The 9,486-nt window shown below is 61.1% G+C and overlaps 1 pseudogene; it reads left to right on the top strand.

The window, feature by feature from the left end:
* The first annotated feature begins 8,214 nt into the window (after positions 1-8,214).
* On the top strand, positions 8,215-9,344 carry LOC102242990 (annotated as a pseudogene).
* The last annotated feature ends 142 nt before the right edge of the window (positions 9,345-9,486 follow it).

The raw sequence follows: 9,486 nt of genomic DNA, 5'->3' as shown, positions 1-9,486 counted from the left end.
GAGGGAAGGAGGGAAGGAGGGAAGGAGGGAGGAAGGAAGGGAGGAGGGAGGAAGGAAGGGAGGGAGGGAGGAAGGAACAAGTAAATCAATGGATAGACGTACAGTCCAGGTGCTCAGTGCTGGCTTAGCACGATGGCACCCAGAAGCAGGGCTTGACTCCAGGACCCTGGCAGGTGGTCATTTGGAAGGTGATCCCAGGGAGTGAGGGGAGCAGGAGAGAAGGGAGAGCGGGAACTGGGCCTCGACCCCATCTGCACGCGCCTGGGAGCATAGAGCCTCCTCCAATGTCCCCTGAGCACAGGAGCAGGACCTGGTCCCCCAGCCCCTGAACCCCGTGGCTGAGGCTAGGCTGCCCTGAGGGTGCTGAGCCCCCCCACCAGGCTGCCTGTGCCAGGAGGGCGGGCATCACGCAAGCCTGCCCAGTGGGTGCTGAGGCCCAGACTGTGAGGGGTGGGGTGGGGCTGAGGGGGGGCACAGGGGCTCCTGCCTTGTGTTGTGAGGGAGGGAGCTGTGCATCAGCATCTCCAAGGGGCAGGAAGGGGCAGGGAAGGGGCTGGAAGGGGCAGGAAAGGGCAGGGAAGGGGAAGGAAGGGGAAGGAAGGGGCAGAAAGGGGCAGGAAGGGGCGGGAAGGGGCAGGAAGGGGCAGGGAAGGGGCAGGGAGGGGCAGGAAGGGGCAGGGAAGGGGCAGGGAGGGGCAGGAAGGGGCAGGGAAGGGGCAGGGAGGGGCAGGAAGGGGCAGGGAAGGGGCAGGGAGGGGCAGGAAGGGGCAGGGAAGGGGCAGGGAGGGGCAGGAAGGGGCAGGGAAGGGGCAGGGAGGGGCAGGAAGGGGCAGGGAAGGGGCAGGGAGGGGCAGGAAGGGGCAGGGAAGGGGCAGGGAGGGGCAGGAAGGGGCAGGGAAGGGGCAGGGAGGGGCAGGAAGGGGCAGGGAAGGGGCAGGGAGGGGCAGGAAGGGGCAGGGAAGGGGCAGGGAGGGGCAGGAAGGGGCAGGGAAGGGGCAGGGAGGGGCAGGAAGGGGCAGGGAAGGGGCAGGGAGGGGCAGGAAGGGGCAGGGAAGGGGCAGGGAGGGGCAGGAAGGGGCAGGGAAGGGGCAGGGAGGGGCAGGAAGGGGCAGGGAAGGGGCAGGGAGGGGCAGGAAGGGGCAGGGAAGGGGCAGGGAGGGGCAGGAAGGGGCAGGGAAGGGGCAGGGAGGGGCAGGAAGGGGCAGGGAAGGGGCAGGGAGGGGCAGGAAGGGGCAGGGAAGGGGCAGGGAGGGGCAGGAAGGGGCAGGGAAGGGGCAGGGAGGGGCAGGAAGGGGCAGGGAAGGGGCAGGGAGGGGCAGGAAGGGGCAGGGAAGGGGCAGGGAGGGGCAGGAAGGGGCAGGGAAGGGGCAGGGAGGGGCAGGAAGGGGCAGGGAAGGGGCAGGGAGGGGCAGGAAGGGGCAGGGAAGGGGCAGGGAGGGGCAGGAAGGGGCAGGGAAGGGGCAGGGAGGGGCAGGAAGGGGCAGGGAAGGGGCAGGGAGGGGCAGGAAGGGGCAGGGAAGGGGCAGGGAGGGGCAGGAAGGGGCAGGGAAGGGGCAGGGAGGGGCAGGAAGGGGCAGGGAAGGGGCAGGGAGGGGCAGGAAGGGGCAGGGAAGGGGCAGGGAAGGGGCAGGAAGGGGCAGGGAAGGGGCAGGAAGGGGCAGCTCAGGTGTCAAGTGCAAATGTGTGGCCCGGGTTGAAAGGAGTCAATAGGTGATTTACTAAATGATGCTGAGTCGGGTGGAGACGCTCCCCAAAATTGAGAGCTGATAAGATTTGAGGCCAGAATTCAAACATGGGGCAAGGGACCCCACGTGGAGCAGGAGCACCCGCAGCAATGCCGTGGCGTGAAGGGCCCTCCAGGAGGCCTGGCATTGTCCCCTGAATGGACTTCCTGCAGGCGGGTGGTCTGGCGATGCCCCCAGAGCAGGAAGGGGCAACAGACAGGAGAGGAAAGGAGGCTGGCCTGGCGCAGAGGCCCGGGGCCTAGGCTCCCCCAGCTCAGTCACCTGTTTCCTTCCTCCCTCCTTCCCTCCCTCCCTTCCTTCCTTTCTCTCTCTCTCTCTCTCTCTCTCTCCTCTCTCTCTCTCTCTCTTTCTTCCTCACCCAAGGATATTTTCCCATTGAATTTTAGAGACAGTGGAAGGGAGAGGGAGAGACAGGGAGGAACAGGATGTGAGGGAGACACACCGATTGGTTGCCTCCCACATGCCCCTGACCAGGGCCAGAAGCCTGCAACGGAGGTACCTGCCCTTGACCGGAATCGAACCCAGGACTCTTCCGTCTGCAGGCCAACGCTCTATCCACTGAGCCAAACCAGCCAGGGCCTGTTTTCTTTGACAGAGTCTGTGTGTTAGCTCTGGGCCTCGGTCTTCTCATCCACCCAATGGCCTCTCCCTCAATGCCCCGGGCGTCGTGCTGTGCTAGTCAGTGAATTCCCTGTGAGCTCCTAGAGGGCGGACACGCGCCTCGATTTACCTCTGTACCCTTCACACCCAGCTTGTCTGACACAGCACAGCCGCCCGATTCATGGGTTCACGGATGCACAGCAGAAGGGCTTCCTCGCAAAGCAAGAAGGTGAAGCAGGAAGGAGTCTGGTGCCCCCACAGGCGCCGGCAGTGGCGGCGATGGCAGCCGAGGCCAGAGGAGCCTTGGAGAGATTAGACGAGCTGGAGAGAGAGCTGACCGCACAGACATGTAATTTGACGTCTTTCTTTCAGGCTTGTCATCTCTGAAACGTGGCTGCATTACACCGTGACTCTTCCCTCCCCTGTTTTCATCCTGTTGTGACCGGACAACCCAGGGGTCCGGGCGCCTGTCACTACCTGAGCCAATCCGCAGCAACACGGTGACCCTGTGAGCACGTATTCCAAGCCTGCCGCAGCGTGGGGAGCAGGTCCCCCCGGACATCTGCTCTGACCCCCTCGCCAGCGGCTGGTTATAGGCACACGAGGGAGACACAGCTACACGCGGCTTCGAGCCAACGTGTAACAGGGAAGGGGGAGGGTCTGCAGTCCGGCCCCAGGAGTCAGAGTCCCATAACAAGGTGGCTGATCCCCCAGGACGTTCCTAACGCTCAGCCTGCCTGGGCCGGAGGGCGGGCAGCGCTCCTGAGAGCAACTCCCGGAGGGCACAGCCACCAAGTCAAAGCGCGTCCTGTCCTTGGTCGGCTCCCAAAATGTCTTTCCTTCCCGAGTCACGGGCCCATCGAGGCTTCTCATCTTCCACAGCCTTGTCTCGCCCCCCGGGTCCCAGGCCTGTAAGAAACCTCTCGTCTATGGCTACAGGTGAGTAATTGTTAGAGGACCGTGGCTCCATTCTCGTTCCGTGCCCTTCCCACTCTCACCAAGGCTCTTAGGGGCAGGAACTCAGGCTGCAGACCAACAGGAAGTCAGGAGGCAGGCGAGGCAGGATGTGAAGACACTCCCTCCTTCAGCAAGCGCTCGCTGAGCCCTGCTGGCCAGCCTTGGGGGGCACAGGGACACCCCTCTCCTCCTGGGCCGCAGGGCACACGCAGGGCAGGCGTCTCTGCGCTTCCCTCGCTCCTGGCACTGGGAGCTGAAGTCGCCACTCCGCTCGGTGTCCCTCTGTTCCCTGCCCCCTCCCTGGTCTAACAGCAGACACACCAACCAGCACCTGGGCCCTGCCACCTGGGCAGGGAGAAGCCAGGACTCGTCCACCGGCAGGGCCCCCAGCTGCGCCCTCTCCCACCCCCTGTTTTGTTGGCCGGGGCTCCTGGGGCAGGCGGGGCGTTTCACTTCTGTCCCCGAGTGTGAGAAGTCGCCAGGCCACTGGCTTCCTGTTTTGTACCAGCTCTTCTTAACTATCACTGTTTTTGTAGGTTTTTTTGTAGTTGTTGTTTTTATCACTAAGCAGTTTTAAAACATAGTAACAAGCCCAGTGGCGTGGCTCAGTGGTTGAGCATCAAACTACGAACCAGGAGGTCATGGTTCGATTCCCGGTCAGGACACATGCCTGGTAGTGGGCTCGATCCCAGTGAGGGGCGTGCAGAAGGCAGCTGATGGATGATTCTCTCTCATCATTGAGAGCAAGTTCACCTCGAGAGCAGGGGACCCCCGGCACCTCGCACAGTCCGGGCGGGCGTCTAAGGAATTGACAAATGAGGGACTACGGGCCACCAGTGACGGCAGCCAGAGCCTGTGTGTGACGCATGGGCGCCCCGGAGAAGGCAGTGGGGCTGGCACGAGAAATGGCAGAATTCGATGATTGGGAGAATCAACCACGGGGTGAGGGGTAAACGCGGCTCTGAGGACGGAGCCGGGACCCCTGACTTCCGGGAATCCCTTCTCACCACCCAGGACCACGGAGAAGGAGTCAGAGTGAGGAGCCGCTTCCCCACGCACCCAGGAGCTCCGGGAGCCACGGGTGTGGACAGAGGAGGTCAGAGTGGGCGCCCCGGACTGGCAAGGAAAGTCATGCTCGCCTGCTTGGCCTGAGCAAACATCCCGGACCTGAGCACACCCTCGCGGGGGCTTCGGACGAGGCCGGCCCTGCAGGAACCTGCGCTCAGCGAGCTCCAGGGCTTCTCCCCCCTGGTAGAGGGTTTGGGCGGCGATGTGAGGTCTTGGATGCTGGTCAGACACATCCAAGGCCCAAGAAAGACGGGGTCATACAGGATCCTGACCATCGGGCCCAGAGGAGCTGAGCAGGCAACCACCTCTCAGGTTGCACAGCTATAGCCGGGCATTGTGCCCGCATTTTTGTTGACCGCGCACCCGCTATATGCCAGGGCCTAGTGCAAGACAGATGAAAAGCAACCAGATGAAACTTTCTTTTCTCCTTCGGGTAAGAGAGAGACACCCTGGAGAGTCCAATCCTCCCATTGCCAGATGCTGAAATTGCCCCGGGCGGCGAGGTGACCAGTCCACGGCCACACAGCAGGCAGAGCAGGTCAAGGCCAAACCCTGTCCCACAGGACTCAGTCCCCAGCCCACGGAACCCGGAGGCCAGGCTGCACCGTGAGGCCTCAGACCCTCCCCGGCCCCAGCACAGTCAGTGGCCGGCTGTGCCGCCTCGCTGACCCTCGGTGTCCCCATGTGGAAGATGGAGCCGCGGACATTCCCCATGTGGCCCGGGGGCCACGGACTCCAGATGCAGCAGGTGTGGCAGACGCCGTGCCCTGCGGGTGCGGCTGTGCACACGGCCTCTGTCCTTGGACCTGGGCACCGTTCTCGGGGACCAAGCAGCCTGCTGCATCCGCCTCGGGGTCTCCTCTACTCAGCAGCCTGGTTGGGGAGCAGTGCAAGGGGGGAGCCTTGGGGACCTGAGCTCGGACCAGAGTGAGCAGTCACGTCTGGAGTCCTTGGGCAGCCACAGGAAGGTGGGGCTTGAGCCCCATGGGGACTAAATGTGGGTGGGGTGGGGGGCAGGCCCTCCAGGCAGGAGAGCCCCCCTGGGAAAGGCACTAAAGGGGAAGCTATCTGCTAATGATGCATCAGATAAGGGGTTAATGTACACAGTTTATAAAGAATTCATACAGCCCTGGCTGGTTCAGGTCAGTGGATAGAGCATCGATCTGTGGACTGAAGGGTCCTGTGTTCAATTCCAGGTCAGGGCACATGCCTGGGTGTGGGCTCGATCCTCAGTGTGGTGTGTGCAGGAGGCAACTGATCAATGATTCTCTCTCCTCATTGATGTTTTTTCTCTCTCTCTCCCTCTCCCTTCTTCACTGAATTCAATTAAAAAATATTTTTTTAAAAAGGAGCAGGTGCCCGGACCGGTTTGGCTCAGTGGATAGAGCGTCGGCCTGCAGACTCAAGGGTCCCAGGTTCGATTCCGGTCAAGGGCATGTACCTTGGTTGCGGGCACATACCCAGTGGGGAGTGTGCAGGAGGCAGCTGATTGATGTTTCTCTCTCATCGATGTTTCTAACTCTCTATCCCTCTCCCTTCCTCTCTGTAGAAAATCAATAAAATATATTTAAAAAAAAGAAAAAAGTAGCAGATGACAGGGGGACTGGAAATGGCCAGCCCCAGGCACTGCTGGCTCTCACGGCTACCTCCTGGCTCTGGGGGCTGTGGCACGGCTAGAAGAGGAGGTTCTACAGAAGCCCTGGCATGGCCCTGGGTCCGAGTGCCTAGCCAGTGCCCAGCCCAACCACACCTGCTCCTAGAACCCTGCAGGGGCTGGAACAGCCCTCCACAGAGGCCTGGGCCGCGGGGAAGGAAGCGGGACTGTGGAGTCAGGAGAGCGGCGAGGGGATGGGGCAGTCGGAGGCCCTGAAAGAGGAAGCTGCTCTTCTCAGTTCCACTCCTGAGGACGGGAAATACCCTCGGCTCCCCCAGCCCGGCAGCTGTCCCTGTCGCCTTACCTGAAGCCACGGACCCGGGCAGAACCCCCGGGCTCTGTGCCCAAGGTCGCTGCATCCTGAGCTCTCCCAGGGCCCAGAGCAGCCGCCTGGGGCAGACGCAGGGCCCCATCCTGCTGAGCAGGGGGCGGGGGTTGGGGGGGGAGGTCTCACTGAGGCTCGCAGTGGGTGAAGGAGCGGGACCCAGGCCTCAGAGGTGAAATCCAAGAAAGGGTGCAAAGCCGGCCCATCTCCCCTCCTCCCCTCTCCCTGGGCCTTTGAGGAAGGGGATCGAAGCCCATGGGGCTCTGCCCCACCCCCATCTACTCGGGATGGGGGAGCTGGGGCCCAGGTGCAGGCCTCCGAATGCAGGGACTGGGCTAGGTGGGAGCCTGGCTGCACTGGGAGAATGGCCCCGGTGGGAAGCAAGGGGTAGTCGCTTTCTTCCTTCCCATGCGATCTTCTAGAAACCAATCAAGAGAGAAGCCAGGCCTCCGGACAGAGAGGGCAGGAGGACAGCCGCCCTGACCTCCCTCCTCACCCGCCCTGTCCTGGGCCCTGTGCCGCGCTGGCCTCTTCGCTGGGACGAGGGCAGTGAGGCCGTGGCTGCAGGATCTGACCGCGGCTTCATCAGGGGCGGCCTGTGCTGCTCCGACCTGCCCAGGAGCTCAGCTTCCCTGACAGAGCAACTCGGCATGAGAAAGAGCCTACTAAGTGCAGGCTCAGTCTCAGGTTGGCAGGGAGAAGGGCTGACGCACAGGCCAGTGCTCTGCTGCCCCCGTTGTCTGCTTCTGTGTCCAGCTGGGGCCCTCTCCCCCACGCCCGCCGTGTCTGCTCTAGCGTCTGGTCGCTGGGCCAGCCTTGCCCGCAACACACAGAACCCAGGAGGCAGCTCTGCCCGCGCCCCCACACAAGCCTACAGGAGCCTGAAGACAGGAGCATGTTCTGGACTGTTCTCAGCACTCCCCCCAAAACTGTCTGGGAGGAACTGCGGCTGGTCAGCAGCAGGGACAGCAGACCCAGAGGGGGGCAGTGTCTGGGCTCAGGCCCAGGCGGGGGCAGTGTCTGGGGTCACAGGCCCAGTCAGGGGCAGTGTCTGGGGTCACAGGCCCAGGCGGGGGGCAGGGTCTGGGGTCAGGCCCAGGCGGGGCCAGTGTCTGGGGTCACAGGCCTGGGTCAGTGCTTAGAACTGGCGTGGGAAGATGTTTTCAAACCCAGCTCTGTCTTGGTGGTAATTTGTGTAACAGCCTCCAGTATGGAGAGTCACCACAAATGTATGCTCTCCTCTCATGCTGCTGAGGCACTTTATACTCTGGAGGAAGGTGGATGGTTAAAGAAAGGCAAAGTAGAGAGAACCTAGAGACAGGACTTGGCTGGAGATCCTAGACAGAACCTAGACACAGAACCTAGAGACAGGACCTGGCTAAAGAACCTACACACAGAACCTAGAGACAGGACTTGGCTGGAGATCCTAGACAGAACCTAGACACAGAACCTAGAGACAGGACCTGGCTAAAGAACCTACACACAGAACCTAGAGACAGGACTTGGCTGGAGATCCTAGACAGAACCTAGACACAGAACCTAGAGACAGGACCTGGCTAAAGAACCTACACACAGAACCTAGAGACAGGACTTGGCTGGAGATCCAAGACAGAACCTGGCTGGAGAACTTAACCAGAACTTCGCTGGAGATCCTAACCAGAACTTGGCTGGAGATCCTGGCTACAGAACCTGGCTAGGCTGCTGATCAACTGAACGCTGTCTCCGTGTCATTCCTTCTTCTCTGACTCCATCCACACCTTTGGGAAACCCTGGACCTGCTGGGGTTGGACCCCAACATCTGGCGCTCAACTGTCGGCTGACTGCGCGCTTTCCTGCTTCTGCCGCAGGCTCCAGTGCGCCGCGCCCCTGTCGAGCCCCAAGATGACCAACATCGTGCTGTTCAGCGGCAGCTCCCACCAGGACCTGTCCCAGCGGGTGGCCAACTGGCTGGGCCTGGAGCTGGGCAAGGTGGTCACCAAGTTCAGCAACCAGGAGACCAGCGTGGAGATCGGTGAAAGCGTGAGAGGGAAGGATGTGTACATCATCCAGAGCGGCTGTTGGGAGATCAATGACAACCTGCTGGAGCTCCTCATCATGATCAAGGCCTGCAAGATTGCGTCGTCATCCCGGGTGACCACCGTGATCCCGTGCTTCTCCTACGCCCGCCAGGATAAGAAGGACCGGAGTCGTGCACTGATTACTGTGAAACTTGTGGCCAATATGCTCTCGGTGCCTGCTGGCACAGACCACAACATCACCATGAACCTGCATGCTCCTCAGATCCAGGGCTTCTTTGACATTCCTGTGGATAACTTGTACTCGGAGCCCTCGGTCCTGCTGTGGATGTGGGAGAACTTCGCCGATTGGAGGAACTGCATCATCGTGTCCCCGGACGCGGGCGGAGCCAAAAGGGTCACGTCGATAGCAGACAGGTTGAATGTGGAATTTGCCTTGATCCACAAGGAGAGGAAGAAGGCGAACGAAGTGGACCGGATGGTGCTGGTGGGCGACGTGAAGAACCGTGTGGCCATCCTCGTGGATGACATGGCCGACACGTGTGGCACCATCTGCCCGCTGCTAACAAGCTGGTCTCGGCCGGAGCCACCAAAGTTGATGCCATCCTTACCATGGGATCTTCTCTGGCCGGCTGTTTCCAGAATAAATAGCGCCCCCTTTGAGGCCGTTGTTGTCACAAACACAATCCCGCAAGAGGACAAGATGAGTCACTGCTCCAAGATCCAGGTTATTGACATTTCGATGATCTTGGCCAAGGTGATCCACAAGACCCACAACGGTGAATCCGTGTCCTACCTGTTCAGCCACGTGCCGCTGTGAATCCAGACGGGAGCGCAGAGCGAGCCTGCTGGCTTCTGACTAGTGTGTTTTTACCGGATTCTTAGCTTTAGGACTCAGCAGTTGGAACGCAAGACATCAGATTGTTGTGCCCTCCAACACCCACTGTTTCTTCCTTTGCACCTCGAGACCGTTTCTTTCCAGTTTGCAGCAGATGTGAGCCCTGAGCTGGAACCACCTGTCCATTGGGAGGATCACATGTGCCTCCTTTTTGTCTGTCCATATGTCCCAGCTTTGCCCCACATCTCCTTTCCTTTTTCTTTTCTTTTTCTTTTTTTTTTTTA

Source organism: Myotis brandtii, unplaced genomic scaffold (genome assembly GCF_000412655.1).
Source record: "Myotis brandtii unplaced genomic scaffold, ASM41265v1 scaffold105, whole genome shotgun sequence".
In the NCBI taxonomy this organism is placed as follows: Eukaryota; Metazoa; Chordata; class Mammalia; order Chiroptera; family Vespertilionidae; genus Myotis; species Myotis brandtii.
The sequence above is the reverse complement of the archived record's forward strand: the minus strand, read 5'-3'. Positions and strand labels throughout refer to the sequence as shown.